Genomic DNA, 21365 nt, shown 5'->3' with positions numbered 1-21365 from the left:
CCAGTCTGAACAAATGAGTTTTTAGGGCACGCTTAAAACTGTGGGGATTGGGGATTAATCGTATTATCCTAGGTAGTGCATTCCAAAGAATCGGCGCAGCACGTGTAAAGTCTTGGAGACGGGAGTGGGAGGTTCTGATTATTGAGGATGCTAACCTGAGGTCATCAGCGGAGCGGAGGGCACGGGTAGGGTGGTAGACTGAGACCAGAGAGGAGATGTAGGGTGGTGCTGAGCCATGGAGTGCTTTGTGGATGAGGGTAGTAGTTTTGTACTGGATTCTTGAGTGGATGGGTAACCAGTGTAATGACTGGCACAAGGTAGAGGCATCGGTGTAACGGTTGGTGAGGAATATGATCCTGGCAGCAGCATTCAGGACAGATTGGAGCGGGGAGAGTTTGGTAAGAGGGAGGCCGATTAGTAGAGAGTTACAATAGTCCAGACGAGAATGAATAAGTGAAACAGTAAGAGTTTTTGCAGAGTCGAAAGTAAGAAAAGGGCGAATTCTAGAAATGTTTTTGAGATGCAGGTAAGAAGAGCGAGCCAGTGATCGGATGTGGGGGGTGAATGAAAGGTCAGAATCAAGGATGGAAGGAAGGAGGGAAGGAAGGAAGGAGGGAAGGAAGAAAGGAGGGAAAGAGGGAAGGAAGGAAGGGAGGAAGCAGGAAGTAAGGATGGAAGGAAGGAGGAAAGGAGGGAAGGAAGGAAGGAAGCAGGAAGTAAGGAAGGAAGGAAGGAGGGAAGGAAGGAAGGAGTGAAGGAAGGAAGGAGGGAAAGAGGGAAGGAAGGAAGGGAGGAAGCAGGAAGTAAGGAGGGATGGAAGGAAGGAAGGAAGGAAGGAGGGAGGGAAGGAAGGAAGGAAGGGAGGAGAAAGGAAGAAAAAGAAAGAAAAGAAAGAAAGAAAGGAAGAAAAGAAAAAAAGAAAGAGAAAGGAACGAAGGAAGAAAAGAGGAAGGGAAGGGAGGAAGGAAGGAGGGAAGAAAAGGAAAGAAGGAAGGGAGGGAGTAAATAAGAAATAGTGAACCAAGGGATAGAAAGATAGATATAGATAGAAGATGGGTATATATATATATCTATATATATATAATTGTCTAAGGGTTTTTCCGTCTGTCTGTCTGTCTGTCTTGGAAATCCCGCGTCTCTGATTGGTCGAGGCCGCCAGGCCTCGACCAATTAACGATGGGCACAGCGACGATGATGTCATAAAGGACGTAGACATCCCGCGTCAGCAACGGGCACAGTATCGACGTAGATGTCATAATGGTTGCCATGGCGACGATGATGTCATAAAGGTTGCCTCGACCAATCAGCGACGGGCACAGTCTGCCGCGAATTCTGGAATCATCATTGTCCATATACTACGGGGACATGCATTCTAGAATACCCGATGCATTAGAATTGGGCCACAATCTAGAATATATATACAGTGAGGCAAAAAAGTATTTAGTCAGTCAGCAATAGTGCAAGTTCCACCACTTAAAAAGATGAGAGGCGTCTGTAATTTACATCATACGTAGGCCTCAACTATGGGAGACAAACTGAGAAAAAAAAATCCAGAAAATCACATTGTCTGTTTTTTTATCATTTTTTTTGCATATTATGGTGGAAAATAAGTATTTGGTCAGAAACAAACAATCAAGATTTCTGGCTCTCACAGACCTGTAACTTCTTCTTTAAGAGTCTCCTCTTTCCTCCACTCATTACCTGTAGTAATGGCACCTGTTTAAACTTGTTATCAGTATAAAAAGACACCTGTGCACACCCTCAAACAGTCTGACTCCAAACTCCACTATGGTGAAGACCAAAGAGCTGTCAAAGGACACCAGAAACAAAATTGTAGCCCTGCACCAGGCTGGGAAGACTGAATCTGCAATAACCAACCAGCTTGGAGTGAAGAAATCAACAGTGGGAGCAATAATTAGAAAATGGAAGACATACAAGACCACTGATAATCTCCCTCGATCTGGGGCTCCACGCAAAATCCCACCCCGTGGGGTCAGAATGATCACAAAAACGGTGAGCAAAAATCCCAGAACCACGCGGGGGGACCTAGTGAATGAACTGCAGAGAGCTGGGACCAATGTAACAAGGCCTACCATAAGTAACACACTACGCCACCATGGACTCAGATCCTGCAGTGCCAGATGTGTCCCACTGCTTAAGCCAGTACATGTCCGGGCCCGTCTGAAGTTTGCTAGAGAGCATTTGGATGATCCAGAGGAGTTTTGGGAGAATGTCCTATGGTCTGATGAAACCAAACTGGAACTGTTTGGTAGAAACACCACTTGTCGTGTTTGTAGGAAAAAGAATACTGAGTTGCATCCATCAAACACCATACCTACTGTAAAGCATGGTGGTGGAAACATCATGCTTTGGGGCTGTTTCTCTGCAAAGGGGCCAGGACGACTGATCCGGGTACATGAAAGAATGAATGGGGCCATGTATCGTGAGATTTTGAGTGCAAACCTCCTTCCATCAGCAAGGGCATTGAAGATGAAACGTAGCTGGGTCTTTCAACATGACAATGATCCAAAGCACACCGCCAGGGCAACGAAGGAGTGGCTTCGTAAGAAGCATTTCAAGGTCCTGGAGTGGCCTAGCCAGTCTCCAGATCTCAACCCTACAGAAAACCTTTGGAGGGAGTTGAAAGTCCGTGTTGCCAAGCGAAAAGCCAAAAACATCACTGCTCTAGAGGAGATCTGCATGGAGGAATGGGCCAACATACCAACAACAGTGTGTGGCAACCTTGTGAAGACTTACAGAAAACGTTTGACCTCTGTCATTGCCAACAAAGGATATATTACAAAGTATTGAGATGAAATTTTGTTTCTGACCAAATACTTATTTTCCACCATAGTATGCAAGTAAAATGTTAAAAAAACAGACAATGTGATTTTCTGGATTTTTTTTTCTCAGTTTGTCTCCCATAGTTGAGGTCTACCTATGATGTAAATTACAGACGCCTCTCATCTTTTTAAGTGGTGGAACTTGCACTATTGCTGACTGACTAAATACTTTTTTGCCCCACTGTATATATATATATATATATACAGGAGTTTCTCACAAAATTCGAATATCATCACAAGGTGAATTTATTTCTGTTCCTCTATACAAAAAGTGAAACTCCTATATTATATAGAGTCATTACACACAGAGTGATCTATTTCACGTGTTTATTTCTGTTAATGTTGATGATTATGGCTTACAGCCAATGAGAACCCAACAGTCATTATCTCAGTAAATTAAAATTATTAAGAAAACACACCTGTAAAGGCTCCTAAGTGTTTATAAAGGTCCCTTAGTCTGTTTCAGTAGCTCCACAATCATGGGGAAGACTGCTGACCTGACAGGTGTCCAGAAGGCGTCACTGACACACTCCACAAGGAGGAGAAGCCACAATAGGTCATTGCTACAGAAGCCGGCTGTATCCAAGAATATTAATGGAAAGTGGAAGGAAAAAGTGTAAGAAAAAGGTGCACAAGCAACCGGGATAACCGCAGCCTGGAAAGGATTGTTAAGAAAAGGCCATTCAGTAATGTGGGGGAGATTCACAAGGAGCGGACGCTGCTGGAGTCATTGCTTCACCACACACAGACGTATCCAGGACATGGGCTACAAGTGTCGCATTCCTTGTGTCCGGCCACTCATGACCAATAGACAACGCCAGAAGCGTCTTATCTGGGCCAAGTAGAAAAGACCCGGACTGTTGTCAGGGGTCCAAGGTGTTGTGTTCAGATGAAAGTAAATTTTGCATTTCATTTGGAAAATCCAGGTCCCAGAGTCTGGAGGAAGAGTGGAGAGGCCACAATCCAAGCTGCTGGAGGTCTGGTGTGAAGTGTCCACAATCAGTGATGGTTTGGGGAGCCATGTCATCTGCTGGTGTAGGTCCACTGTGTTTTATCAAGACCAAAGTCAGCGCAGCCGTCTACCAGGACATCTTAGAGCACTTCATGCTTCCCTCTGCCGACAAGCTTTTTGGAGATGGAAATGTCATTCTCCAGCAGGACTCGGCCCCTGTCCACACTGCCAAAAGTACCAATACCTGGTTTACAAACAACAGTATCACTGGGATTGATTGGCAGCAAAGTCACCTGACCTTAACCCCATAGAGAATCTACGGAGAATCGTCAAGAGGAAGATGAGACACCAGACCCCACAATGCAGATGAGCTGAAGGCTGCTATCAAAGCAACCTGGGCTTCCATAACCCCTCAGCAGCGCCACAGGCTGATCGCCTCCATGCCACGCCGCAGTGATGCAGTAATTGATGCAAAAGGAGCCGCGACCAAGTATTGAGTGCATTTACTGAACATACATTTCAGGAGGACAACAATTCGGATGTTAAAATCAATTTTTCAAGCTGGTGTTATAAAGTATTCTAATTTACTGAGATAATGACTTTTGGGTTTTCATTGGCTGTAAGCCATAATCATCAACATTAACAGAAATAAACATGTGAAATAGATCACTCTGTGTGTAATGATTCTATATAATATATGAGATTCACTTTATGTATTGAAGAACTGAAATAAATTCACTTTTTGATGATATTCTAATTTACTGAGAAGCACCTGTACGATAATAGATAGATAATAGATATAGATAGATAGATAGATAGATAGATAATAGATAGATAATAGGTATAGATATAGATAGATAATAGATATAGATAATAGATATAGATAATAGATAGATATAGATAGATAATAGATAGATAATAGATAGATAGATAATAGATAGATAATAGATAGATAATAGATATAGATAGATAATAGATAGATAGATAATAGATAGATAATAGATAGATAGATAATAGATAGATAATAGATAGATAATAGATAGATAGATAATAGATAGATAATAGATAGATAATAAGTATAGATAATAGATATAGATAGATAATAGATATAGATAATAGATATAGATAATAGATAGATATAGATAGATAATAGATAGATAATAGATAGATAGATAATAGATAGATAATAGATAGATAATAGATATAGATAGATAATAGATAGATAGATAATAGATAGATAATAGATAGATAGATAATAGATAGATAATAGATAGATAATAGATAGATAATAGATAGATAATAGATAGATAGATAATAGATAGATAATAGATAGATAATAGATATAGATGATAGATAGATAGATAGATAATAGATAGATAGATAATAGATAGATAATAGATAGATAGATAATAGATATAGATAATAGATATAGATAGATAGATAATAGATAGATAATAGATAGATAGATAATAGATAGATAATAGATAGATAGATAATAGATATAGATAGATAGATAGATAGATAATAGATAGATAGATAGATAATAGATATAGATAGATAGATAGATAGATAGATAATAGATAGATAATAGATATAGATGATAGATAGATAGATAATAGATATAGATAATAGATAGATAGATAATAGATAGATAATAGATAGATAATAGATAGATAATAGATATAGATAATAGATATAGATAGATAGATAGATAGATAGATAGATAGATAATAGACGGCCCCTGCAGCCCCCCGCTCTCGCCCTATTCGGACACATATGGGGGGGCTGGGCATCATGTTTATCAGTGATGTCCGGGTCGCCCCCTCCCCGCAGTGGGACTTGTGGAGGCTTCACATGTCTGTTGTGATTAAAATAGATCCCCTGTGTAATCTCCCCTCCCCCCCAACCCCCCCCCCCCCCCCATGGGGGATACCCTTCATACCGGAGCCACAATGTCACCGCTGTGCCCCATCGGCTGCAACCTCCTCTGCAATGCTAATTATTGGGTGTATGTGCCTTTAAAATTTAGGACCCTCAGATATCCGCAGAATATTTCCCTCTCCTAGTGTATCCTCACCCACCCCCTGCAGACTGTGAGCCCTCGCGGGCAGGGTCCTCCCTCCTTATGTACTCGTGTGCCGTGTTATCTGCTCATGTTTAATGTATTTGTCTATATTTGCCGCGTATTCACATGTAAAGCGCCATGGAATAAATGGCGCTATAAAAATGTATAATAATAATAATATTTCAGCTGTAGACCGGGGTCTTGTGAGCGCATGAAAAATAATCTGGAATTCTGGAATGGGGAAGATTTCCTCCGTATTGTTATCTGTGTGACGTCCGTATTTCGGAAGCAACAGTATAAAATGGAAAAGAGTTATTAGGCCTCGTTCACACGGTCAGTAATTGTGCCAAAACCAGGAGTGCAACAATCAGAGGAAAAGTCTACAGTACAGCAGCTCAGCAGACAGTATCACAGGGGAGGATTAGATACACGGCTCAGCAGACAGTATCACACAGGAGAGGATTAGATACACAGCTCAGCAGTCAGTATCACACAGGGTAGGATTAGATACACAGCTCAGCAGACAGTATCACACAGGAGAGGATTAGATACACAGCTCAGCAGACAGTATCACACAGGAGAGGATTAGATACACAGCTCAGCAGTCAGTATCACACAGGAGAGGATTAGATACACAGCTCAGCAGACAGTATCACACAGGATAGGATTAGATACACAGCTCAGCAGACAGTATCACACAGGAGAGGATTAGATACACAGCTCAGCAGACAGTATCACACAGGATAGGATTAGATACACAGCTCAGCAGACAGTATCACACAGGATAGGATTAGATACACAGCTCAGCAGTCAGTATCACACAGGAGAGGATTAGATACACAGCTCAGCAGACAGTATCACACAGGATAGGATTAGATACACAGCTCAGCAGCCAGTATCACACAGGATAGGATAATATACACAGCTCAGCAGACAGTATCACACAGGATAGGATTAGATACACAGCTCAGCAGACAGTATCACACAGGATAGGATTAGATACACAGCTCAGCAGCCAGTATCACACAGGATAGGATAATATACACAGCTCAGCAGACAGTATCACACAGGATAGGATTAGATACACAGCTCAGCAGACAGTATCACACAGGATAGGATTAGATACACAGCTCAGCAGCCAGTATCACACAGGATAGGATTAGATACACAGCTCAGCAGCCAGTATAACACAGGATAGGATTAGATACACAGCTCAGCAGACAGTATCACACAGGAGAGGATTAGATACACAGCTCAGCAGTCAGTATCACACAGGGTAGGATTAGATACACAGCTCAGCAGACAGTATCACACAGGAGAGGATTAGATACACAGCTCAGCAGTCAGTATCACACAGGGTAGGATTAGATACACAGCTCAGCAGACAGTATCACACAGGAGAGGATTAGATACACAGCTCAGCAGACAGTATCACACAGGAGAGGATTAGATACACAGCTCAGCAGTCAGTATCACACAGGGTAGGATTAGATACACAGCTCAGCAGACAGTATCACACAGGAGAGGATTAGATACACAGCTCAGCAGACAGTATCACACAGGAGAGGATTAGATACACAGCTCAGCAGTCAGTATCACACAGGAGAGGATTAGATACACAGCTCAGCAGACAGTATCACACAGGATAGGATTAGATACACAGCTCAGCAGACAGTATCACACAGGATAGGATTAGATACACAGCTCAGCAGACAGTATCACACAGGATAGGATTAGATACACGGCTCAGCAGTCAGTATCACACAGGAGAGGATTAGATACACAGCTCAGCAGACAGTATCACACAGGATAGGATTAGATACACAGCTCAGCAGACAGTATCACACAGGAGAGGATTAGATACACAGCTCAGCAGACAGTATCACACAGGAGAGGATTAGATACACAGCTCAGCAGACAGTATCACACAGGAGAGGATTAGATACACAGCTCAGCAGTCAGTATCACACAGGAGAGGATTAGATACACAGCTCAGCAGACAGTATCACACAGGAGAGGATTAGATACACGGCTCAGCAGTCAGTATCACACAGGAGAGGATTAGATACACAGCTCAGCAGACAGTATCACACAGGATAGGATTAGATACACAGCTCAGCAGACAGTATCACACAGGATAGGATTAGATACACAGCTCAGCAGTCAGTATCACACAGGAGAGGATTAGATACACAGCTCAGCAGACAGTATCACACAGGATAGGATTAGATACACAGCTCAGCAGCCAGTATCACACAGGAGAGGATTAGATACACAGCTCAGCAGTCAGTATCGCACAGGATAGGATAATATACACAGCTCAGCAGACAGTATCACACAGGATAGGATTAGATACACAGCTCAGCAGACAGTATCACACAGGATAGGATTAGATACACAGCTCAGCAGTCAGTATCACACAGGAGAGGATTAGATACACAGCTCAGCAGACAGTATCACACAGGATAGGATTAGATACACAGCTCAGCAGCCAGTATCACACAGGAGAGGATTAGATACACAGCTCAGCAGTCAGTATCGCACAGGATAGGATAATATACACAGCTCAGCAGACAGTATCACACAGGATAGGATTAGATACACAGCTCAGCAGACAGTATCACACAGGATAGGATTAGATACACAGCTCAGCAGCCAGTATCACACAGGATAGGATAATATACACAGCTCAGCAGACAGTATCACACAGGATAGGATTAGATACACAGCTCAGCAGACAGTATCACACAGGATAGGATTAGATACACAGCTCAGCAGCCAGTATCACACAGGATAGGATTAGATACACAGCTCAGCAGCCAGTATAACACAGGATAGGATTAGATACACAGCTCAGCAGACAGTATCACACAGGAGAGGATTAGATACACAGCTCAGCAGTCAGTATCACACAGGGTAGGATTAGATACACAGCTCAGCAGACAGTATCACACAGGAGAGGATTAGATACACAGCTCAGCAGTCAGTATCACACAGGGTAGGATTAGATACACAGCTCAGCAGACAGTATCACACAGGAGAGGATTAGATACACAGCTCAGCAGACAGTATCACACAGGAGAGGATTAGATACACAGCTCAGCAGTCAGTATCACACAGGGTAGGATTAGATACACAGCTCAGCAGACAGTATCACACAGGAGAGGATTAGATACACAGCTCAGCAGACAGTATCACACAGGAGAGGATTAGATACACAGCTCAGCAGTCAGTATCACACAGGAGAGGATTAGATACACAGCTCAGCAGACAGTATCACACAGGATAGGATTAGATACACAGCTCAGCAGACAGTATCACACAGGATAGGATTAGATACACAGCTCAGCAGACAGTATCACACAGGATAGGATTAGATACACGGCTCAGCAGTCAGTATCACACAGGAGAGGATTAGATACACAGCTCAGCAGACAGTATCACACAGGATAGGATTAGATACACAGCTCAGCAGACAGTATCACACAGGAGAGGATTAGATACACAGCTCAGCAGACAGTATCACACAGGAGAGGATTAGATACACAGCTCAGCAGACAGTATCACACAGGAGAGGATTAGATACACAGCTCAGCAGTCAGTATCACACAGGAGAGGATTAGATACACAGCTCAGCAGACAGTATCACACAGGAGAGGATTAGATACACGGCTCAGCAGTCAGTATCACACAGGAGAGGATTAGATACACAGCTCAGCAGACAGTATCACACAGGATAGGATTAGATACACAGCTCAGCAGACAGTATCACACAGGAGAGGATTAGATACACAGCTCAGCAGACAGTATCACACAGGAGAGGATTAGATACACAGCTCAGCAGACAGTATCACACAGGAGAGGATTAGATACACGGCTCAGCAGTCAGTATCACACAGGAGAGGATTAGATACACAGCTCAGCAGACAGTATCACACAGGAGAGGATTAGATACACAGCTCAGCAGACAGTATCACACAGGAGAGGATTAGATACACGGCTCAGCAGTCAGTATCACACAGGAGAGGATTAGATACACAGCTCAGCAGACAGTATCACACAGGATAGGATTAGATACACAGCTCAGCAGACAGTATCACACAGGAGAGGATTAGATACACAGCTCAGCAGACAGTATCACACAGGAGAGGATTAGATACACAGCTCAGCAGACAGTATCACACAGGAGAGGATTAGATACACAGCTCAGCAGACAGTATCACACAGGAGAGGATTAGATACACAGCTCAGCAGACAGTATCACACAGGAGAGGATTAGATACACAGCTCAGCAGACAGTATCACACAGGAGAGGATTAGATACACAGCTCAGCAGACAGTATCACACAGGAGAGGATTAGATACACAGCTCAGCAGATAGTATCACACAGGATAGGATTAGATACACAGCTCAGCAGTCAGTATCACACAGGAGAGGATTAGATACACAGCTCAGCAGATAGTATCACACAGGATAGGATTAGATACACAGCTCAGCAGACAGTATCACACAGGAGACGATTAGATACACAGCTCAGCAGACAGTATCACACAGGATAGGATTAGATACACGGCTCAGCAGACAGTATCACACAGGAGACGATTAGATACACAGCTCAGCAGACAGTATCACACAGGATAGGATTAGATACACAGCTCAGCAGACAGTATCACACAGGAGAGGATTAGATACACAGCTCAGCAGACAGTATCACACAGGAGACGATTAGATACACAGCTCAGCAGACAGTATCACACAGGAGACGATTAGATACACAGATCAGCAGACAGTATCACACAGGATAGGATTAGATACACAGCTCAGCAGACAGTATCACACAGGAGAGGATTAGATACACAGCTCAGCAGATAGTATCACACAGGATAGGATTAGATACACAGCTCAGCAGACAGTATCACACAGGAGAGGATTAGATACACAGCTCAGCAGATAGTATCACACAGGATAGGATTAGATACACAGCTCAGCAGACAGTATCACACAGGATAGGATTAGATACACAGCTCAGCAGACAGTATCACACAGGAGAGGATTAGATACACAGCTCAGCAGACAGTATCACACAGGAGACGATTAGATACACAGCTCAGCAGACAGTATCACACAGGAGACGATTAGATACACAGCTCAGCAGACAGTATCACACAGGAGACGATTAGATACACAGCTCAGCAGACAGTATCACACAGGATAGGATTAGATACACAGCTCAGCAGACAGTATCACACAGGACAGGATTAGATACACAGCTCAGCAGACAGTATCACACAGGAGACGATTAGATACACAGCTCAGCAGACAGTATCACACAGGATAGGATTAGATACACAGCTCAGCAGACAGTATCACACAGGAGAGGATTAGATACACAGCTCAGCAGACAGTATCACACAGGAGAGGATTAGATACACAGCTCAGCAGACAGTATCACACAGGAGACGATTAGATACACAGCTCAGCAGACAGTATCACACAGGATAGGATTAGATACACAGCTCAGCAGACAGTATCACACAGGAGAGGATTAGATACACAGCTCAGCAGTCAGTATCACACAGGAGAGGATTAGATACACAGCTCAGCAGACAGTATCACACAGGAGAGGATTAGATACACAGCTCAGCAGACAGTATCACACAGGATAGGATTAGATACACAGCTCAGCAGACAGTATCACACAGGAGAGGATTAGATACACAGCTCAGCAGACAGTATCACACAGGATAGGATTAGATACACAGCTCAGCAGTCAGTATCACACAGGAGAGGATTAGATACACAGCTCAGCAGACAGTATCACACAGGATAGGATTAGATACACAGCTCAGCAGTCAGTATCACACAGGATAGGATTAGATACACGGCTCAGCCGTCAGTATCACACAGGATAGGATTAGATACACGGCTCAGCAGACAGTATCACACAGGAGAGGATTAGATACACAGCTCAGCAGACAGTATCACACAGGAGAGGATTAGATACACAGCTCAGCAGTCAGTATCACACAGGATAGGATTAGATACACAGCTCAGCAGCCAGTATCACACAGGAGAGGATTAGATACACAGCTCAGCAGACAGTATCACACAGGAGAGGATTAGATACACGGCTCAGCAGACAGTATCACACAGGAGAGGATTAGATACACGGCTCAGCAGTCAGTATCACACAGGAGAGGATTAGATACACAGCTCAGCAGTCAGTATCACACAGGAGAGGATTAGATACACAGCTCAGCAGACAGTATCACACAGGATAGGATCAGATACACGGCTCAGCAGACAGTATCACACAGGAGAGGATTAGATACACAGCTCAGCAGACAGTATCACACAGGATAGGATCAGATACACAGCTCAGCAGACAGTATCACACAGGAGAGGATTAGATACACAGCTCAGCAGACAGTATCACACAGGAGAGGATTAGATACACAGCTCAGCAGTCAGTATCACACAGGAGAGGATTAGATACACAGCTCAGCAGACAGTATCACACAGGATAGGATCAGATACACAGCTCAGCAGACAGTATCACACAGGAGAGGATTAGATACACGGCTCAGCAGACAGTATCACACAGGATAGGATTAGATACACAGCTCAGCAGTCAGTATCACACAGGATAGGATTAGATACACAGCTCAGCAGTCAGTATCACACAGGAGAGGATTAGATACACAGCTCAGCAGACAGTATCACACAGGAGAGGATTAGATACACGGCTCAGCAGACAGTATCACACAGGAGAGGATTAGATACACAGCTCAGCAGACAGTATCACACAGGATAGGATCAGATACACGGCTCAGCAGTCAGTATCACACAGGAGAGGATTAGATACACAGCTCAGCAGACAGTATCACACAGGAGAGGATTAGATACACAGCTCAGCAGTCAGTATCACACAGGATAGGATTAGATACACAGCTCAGCAGCCAGTATCACACAGGAGAGGATTAGATACACAGCTCAGCAGACAGTATCACACAGGAGAGGATTAGATACACGGCTCAGCAGACAGTATCACACAGGAGAGGATTAGATACACAGCTCAGCAGACAGTATCACACAGGATAGGATCAGATACACGGCTCAGCAGTCAGTATCACACAGGAGAGGATTAGATACACGGCTCAGCAGACAGTATCACACAGGAGAGGATTAGATACACGGCTCAGCAGACAGTATCACACAGGATAGGATTAGATACACAGCTCAGCAGTCAGTATCACACAGGATAGGATTAGATACACAGCTCAGCAGTCAGTATCACACAGGATAGGATTAGATACACGGCTCAGCAGACAGTATCACACAGGAGAGGATTAGATACACGGCTCAGCAGACAGTATCACACAGGAGAGGATTAGATACACGGCTCAGCAGACATTATCACACAGGATAGGATTAGATACAGAGCTCAGCAGTCAGTATCACACAGGATAGGATTAGATACACAGCTCAGCAGACAGTATCACACAGGAGAGGATTAGATACACGGCTCAGCAGACAGTATCACACGGGATAGGATTAGATACACGGCTCAGCAGACAGTATCACACAGGAGAGGATTAGATACACGGCTCAGCAGACAGTATCACACAGGAGAGGATTAGATACACGGCTCAGCAGACAGTATCACACGGGATAGGATTAGATACACGGCTCAGCAGACAGTATCACACAGGAGAGGATTAGATACAGTAGTTTAGAAGACAGTATTTCATATGATATATATGTATGGAGGCATTAGGCCAGTAGCCCCCCAGCACAGCGGACCCTCCTGCTGCACAGCACACAGCCTGGGATGCTGCAGCTCCTGATACAGAGGACAGTGCTAATTCCCACACTCTGCATCTCCCCCAGCACAGCCCCCAGTAATCATCACCCTCCCGACATTGTCCCCATTGTTCTGCCCCATTATCTGCAGCCTCTGATACTGCTCTGCCTCATCCACTTTGTTATTTCCATCCCCCTTCTGTGTTCTCCCCAATGCGGATCCATCACAGACCGCCTGCTCCATGTCAGCTGTCTATTTATTATCTATCTATTATCTATCTATCTATTTATTATCTATCTATTATCTATTTATTATCTATCTATTATCTATTATCTATCATCTATTTATTATCTATCTATTATCTATCTATCTATTTATTATCTATCTATTATCTATTTATTATCTATCTATTATCTATTATCTATCATCTATCTATTATCTATCTATTATCTATTATCTATCTATTATCTATCTATCTATTTATTATCTATCTATTATCTATTTATTATCTATCTATTATCTGTCTATTATCTATCTATTATCTATCTATCTATCTATCTATCTATTATCTATCTATCTATTATCTATTATCTATCATCTATTATCTATCATCTATTATCTATTATCTATCATCTATTATCTATCTATCATCTATTATCTATTATCTATCTATTATCTATCTATTATCTATAATCTATTATCTATCTCTTATCTATCTATTATCTATCTATTATCTATCTATTATCTATTATCTATCTATCATCTATCTATCTATTATCTATCTATCTATTATCTATTATCTATCTATTATCTATCTATCTATCTATCTATTATCTATTATCTATCTATCATGTATTATCTATTATTTATCTATTATCTATCTATCTATTATCTATTATCTATCTATTATCTATTATCTATCTATCTATTATCTATTATCTATCTATTATCTATCTATTATCTATTATCTATCTATCTATTATCTATTATCTATCTATTATCTATCTATCTATATATATATCTGTTATCTATACATCTATTATCTATCTATCATTTATCTATGTATCCATTGTCTACTATCTACTGATCTATTATCTATCTATTATCTATATATCTATCATTATTATTATTATTATTTCTCTAGCACGTGCTGTACATGAGAAGGGGTTACATACAACTTACAGATATCACATACAGTAAACTAACAATCACAGACTGGTACAGGGGGCAGGACCCTGCCCTTCCGACATTCTATCTATTATCTCTTTATCTACTTTTCAAAGAAAAAGTCAGTAGGACTTTATTCACATATCTTTTTGCCACTATCCAACAGAAAGAATAAAAACAGATGGATAAAGCATCACCAGTTCCATTCTGTGTTGGGGACCAGTCTCCAGGTCAGATACCAGTGACCTCCATTATATAGGATCATACAAGAAGGCAGCTCTCCATTAAAATGCAAATAAAACACATTTATTAATCCATCAATCTACCAAATTCAAAGAAGCGATATTTGCAGGACTAAATGCGCAGTAGAGAATATGGAGTGTAGGGGACGACGGCTCTGGAGGCAGATCACAGCGAATTCTATCTCATATATCGTCCGATCCTGCATCTATAGCTGATATATATTCATATCACATCTACATGAAAATGATGAAATACTGCGGGGAAAGAAATACCATTCAATGTATAACTGATAGTGATAGATAGAAGTATAGCTAGATAAATAGAGAATAGACAGATGGATAATAGAAAAATGATAGATATATAGATACTAGATAGATAAGATGATAAATAATAGATAGATAATAGACAGATGGATAATAGATAATAGATAGATAATAGATAGATAATAGATAGATAGATGATAAATAATAGATAGATAGATAGATAGATAATAGATAAATGATAGATAGATAGATAGATGATAGATAGATAGATAGATAGATAGATAGATAGATAATAGATAGATAGATAGATAGATAATAGATGATAGATAGATAGATAATAGATAGATAGATAATAGATAGATAATAGATAGATAGATAATAGATAGATAATAGCTAGATGGATAATAGATAATAGATAGAAAATAGATAGATAGATAGATAGATAGATAGATAGATAATAGATAAATGATAGATAGATAGATAGATAATAGATAAATGATAGATAGATAGATAGATAATAGATAGATAGATGATAGATAGATAATAGATAGATAGATGATTGATAGATAATAGATGATAAATAATAGATAGGTAGATAGATAGATAGATAATGGATAATAGATAATGGATAATAGATAATAGAAAGATAATGGATAATGGATAATGGATAATAGATGATAGATAATGGATAATAGATGATAGATAATAGATAATAGATCATAGACAGCTGCTCTGATGTTCTCTCTTCTCCCAGTGATCGGACTCCTCGGTTTTTCCACCTTCCTCTCTGTGCTGCCTCTGATCTCCGGGTTTTGCTCCATTACTTTCTCCTCTTCCTCCATAAGTTCTAGAAACATTAATATTCTCAGGTCCCAACAATCTCATCTGACCTCAAAAAGTTCCCAAAACGTGTTTAGAAGTTTTTCAGAGAGAACCAGCAGAGGACTCACCATGCTGTGCAGCCCCAGAGAGGAGCCAGTGCAGGGAGTGTAGAGAATCCCGGGCTCCTCCACAGATCCAGGCAGCGTCCGAACTGTGCAAGAAGTCCCAGCCAGAGGTGACAGCAGCAGGCAGTGGGGTAGATCCAGGTCCGAGAGGCGCAGCCCGCACCCTGCCCCGCACCACCCTGCACCCTGCCCCGCACCACCCTGCTCCCCGCACCACCCTGCACCCTGCTCCCCGCACCACCCTGCTCCCCGCACCACCCTGCTCCCCGCACCCCGCACCCTCCTGCTCCCCGCACCACCCTGCACCCTGCTCTCCGCACCACCCTGCACCCTGCTCCCCGCACCACCCTGCACCCAGCACCCTGCTCCCCGCACCACCCTGCTCCCCGCTCCCTGCCGCACTCCCGGCGCTCTGCAGGCTCAGTCCCGGCTCCGCTGTCCCGGCGCACAGTGCTGCCAGCTACCGGCAGGAGCCGCTTATATGCGCCGTCATTGGCTTTGATCACAGCAGTGATGTCAGGCTGCATTAACATAACAAAGGCTCCGGATTTGCAGCAACAAATGACTTTGATGTATTCAGTGCAGATTCCTCCGCACCGCCTGCATCTGCAGCAGCAGAGAGGGGAGAGGCAACTGCTGCAGGTCAGCGGGGAGAGGCAACTGCTGCAGAGGGGCTCAGGGGAGGGGGAGCTGCTGAGGGCTACTGGGGGCTTCTGGGTCCATCTATAGGAGACACGGTGACTGGGGGCAAAAGGCTGACTCTGGGGGAAATCCACAGGCAGCATCATGTGTATGACTACTGAGGAACAGATCCCACAGGATAGGAGACATAGAAGAACAGGAGGCGTACTACTACCACCATCAGACATCACCACTAGTACTACCACTACTATTACTACTATCACCACCACTAGTACTACCACTACTACTACCACCATCACCACCACTAGTACTACCACTACTACTACCACCATCAGACATCACCAATAGTACTACCACTACTACTATCACCACCACTAGTACTACCACTACTACTACCACCACCACTAGTACTACCACTACTACTACCACCATCACCACCACTAGTACTACCACTACTACTATCACCACCACTAGTACTACCACTACTACTATCACCACCACTAGTACTACCACTACTACTATCACCACCACTAGTACTACCACTACTACTACCACCATCACCACCACTAGTACTACCACTACTACTATCACCACCACTAGTACTACCACTACTACTATCACCACCACTAGTACTACCACTACTACTACCACCATCACCACCACTAGTACTACCACTACTACTATCACCACCACTAGTACTACCACTACTACTACTACCATCACCACCACTAGTACTACCACTACTACTACCACCATCACCACCACTAGTACTACCACTACTACTATCACCACCACTAGTACTACCACTACTACTATCACCACCACTAGTACTACCACTACTACTACCACCATCACCACCACTAGTACTACCACTACTACTACCACCATCACCACCACTAGTACTACCACTACTACTACCACCATCACCACCACTAGTACTACCACTACTATTACTACTATCACCACCACTAGTACTACCACTACTACTACCACCATCACCACCACTAGTACTACCACTACTACTACCACCATCACCACCACTAGTACTACCACTACTACTATCACCACCACTAGTACTACAACTACTACTACCACCACCATCACCACTAGTACTACCACTACTATTACTACTATCACCACCACTAGTACTACCACTACTACTATCACCACCACTAGTACTACCACTACTACTACCACTATCACCACCACTAGTACTACCACTACTACTACCACCATCACCACCACTAGTACTACCACTACTACTACTATCACCACCACTAGTACTACCACTACTACTACTACCACCATCACCACTAGTACTACCACTACTACTACTACCATCATCACCACTAGTACTACCACTACTACTACCATCATCACCACTAGTACTACCACTACTACTACTACCACCACCACCACTAGTACTACCACTACTACTACTACCATCATCACCACTACTACTACTACTATCACCACCACTAGTACTACCACTACTACTACTACTATCACCACCACTAGTACTACCAATACTACTATCACCACCACTAGTACTACCACTACTACTACCACCATCACCACCACTAGTACTACCACTACTACTATCACCACCACTAGTACTACCACTACTACTACCACCATCACCACCACTAGTACTACCACTACTACTACCACCATCACCACCACTAGTACTACCACTACTACTACTATCACCACCACTAGTACTACCACTACTACTACTACCACCATCACCACTAGTACTACCACTACTACTACTACCATCATCACCACTAGTACTACCACTACTACTACTACTATCACCACCACTAGTACTACCACTACTACTACTACTATCACCACCACTAGTACTACCACTACTACTATCACCACCACTAGTACTACCACTACTACTACTACTATCACCACCACTAGTACTACCACTACTACTATCACCACCACTAGTACTACCACTACTACTACCACCATCACCACCACTAGTACTACCACTACTACTATCACCACCACTAGTACTACCACTACTACTATCACCACCACTAGTAATACCACTACTACTACCACCATCACCACCACTAGTACTACCACTACTACTATCACCACCACTAGTACTACCACTACTACTATCACCATCACCACTAGTACTACCACTACTACTATCACCACCACTAGTACTACCACTACTACTACCACCATCACCACTAGTACTACCACTACTACTACTACCATCATCACCACTAGTACTACCACTACTACTACTACCATCATCACCACTAGTACTACCACTACTACTACTACCACCACCACCACTAGTACTACCACTACTACTACTACCATCATCACCACTACTACTACTACTATCACCACCACTAGTACTACCATTACTACTATCACCACCACTAGTACTACCACTACTACTATCACCACCACTAGTACTACCACTACTACTATCACCACCACTAGTACTACCACTACTACTACCACCATCACCACCACTAGTACTACCACTACTACTATCACCACCACTAGTACTACCACTACTACTACCACCATCACCACCACTAGTACTACCACTACTACTACCACCATCACCACCACTAGTACTACCACTACTACTACTATCACCACCACTAGTACTACCACTACTACTACTACCACCATCACCACTAGTACTACCACTACTACTACTACCATCATCACCACTAGTACTACCACTACTACTACTACTATCACCACCACTAGTACTACCACTACTACTACTACTATCACCACCACTAGTACTACCACTACTACTATCACCACCACTAGTACTACCACTACTACTACTACTATCACCACCACTAGTACTACCACTACTACTATCACCACCACTAGTACTACCACTACTACTACCACCATCACCACCACTAGTACTACCACTACTACTATCACCACCACTAGTACTACCACTACTACTATCACCACCACTAGTAATACCACTACTACTACCACCATCACCACCACTAGTACTACCACTACTACTATCACCACCACTAGTACTACCACTACTACTATCACCATCACCACTAGTACTACCACTACTACTATCACCACCACTAGTACTACCACTACTACTACCACCATCACCACTAGTACTACCACTACTACTACTACCACCATCACCACTAGTACTACCACTACTACTACTACCATCATCACCACTAGTACTACCACTACTACTACTACCATCATCACCACTAGTACTACCACTACTACTACCACCATCACCACCACTAGTACTACCACCACTACTACTACTACCATCATCACCACTAGTACTACCACTACTACTACTACCACCATCACCACTAGTACTACCACTACTACTACTACCACCATCACCACTAGTACTACCACTACTACTACTACCATCATCACCACTAGTACTACCACTACTACTACTACCATCATCACCACTAGTACTACCACTACTACTACTACTATCACCACCACTAGTACTACCACTACTATTACTACTATCACCACCACTAGTACTACCACTACTATTACTACTATCACCACCACTAGTACTACCACTACTACTATCACCACCACTAGTACTACCACTACTATTACCACCATCACCACCACTAGTACTACCACGACTACTATCACCACCACTAGTACTACCACTACTACTACCACCATCACCACCACTAGTACTACCACTACTACTATCACCACCACTAGTACTACCACTACTACTACCACCATCACCACCACTAGTACTACCACTACTACTACCACCATCACCACCACTAGTACTACCACTACTACTACCACCATCACCACCACTAGTACTACCACTACTACTATCACCACCACTAGTACTACCACTACTACTACCACCATCACCACCACTAGTACTACCACTACTACTACCACCATCACCACCACTAGTACTACCACTACTACTACCACCATCACCACCACTAGTACTACCACTACTATTACTACTATCACCACCACTAGTACTACCACTACTACTATCACCACCACTAGTACTACCACTACTACTACCACCATCACCACCACTAGTACTACCACTACTATTACTACTATCACCACCACTAGTACTACCACTACTACTATCACCACCACTAGTACTACCACTACTACTACCACCATCACCACCACTAGTACTACCACTACTACTACCACCATCACCACCACTAGTACTACCACTACTACTATCACCACCACTAGTACTACCACTACTACTACCACCACCACCACCACTAGTACTACCACTACTATTACTACTATCACCACCACTAGTACTACCACTACTACTATCACCACCACTAGTACTACCACTACTACTACCACCATCACCACCACTAGTACTACCACTACTACTACCACCATCACCACCACTAGTACTACC

General features: G+C 42.9%; 1 protein-coding gene across 1 annotated transcript in view; it reads right to left on the bottom strand.

Moving 5' to 3' along the window:
- WNT11 (Wnt family member 11) overlaps positions 1–16503 on the bottom strand; it is a 147830-nt gene extending 131327 nt beyond the window's left edge. The window contains exon 1 of the mRNA XM_069759387.1: positions 16289–16503. The gene's annotated coding sequence lies outside the window, so the exon portion shown is untranslated. The remainder of the gene's footprint in view (positions 1–16288) is intronic.
- Positions 16504–21365: the final 4862 nt, after the last annotated feature.

The sequence above is a fragment of the Ranitomeya imitator genome, chromosome 3, assembly GCF_032444005.1.
Source record: "Ranitomeya imitator isolate aRanImi1 chromosome 3, aRanImi1.pri, whole genome shotgun sequence".
NCBI classification, from domain to species: Eukaryota; Metazoa; Chordata; class Amphibia; order Anura; family Dendrobatidae; genus Ranitomeya; species Ranitomeya imitator.
Note: the sequence above shows the minus strand (reverse complement) of the source record. Positions and strands in the feature narration are given on the sequence as shown.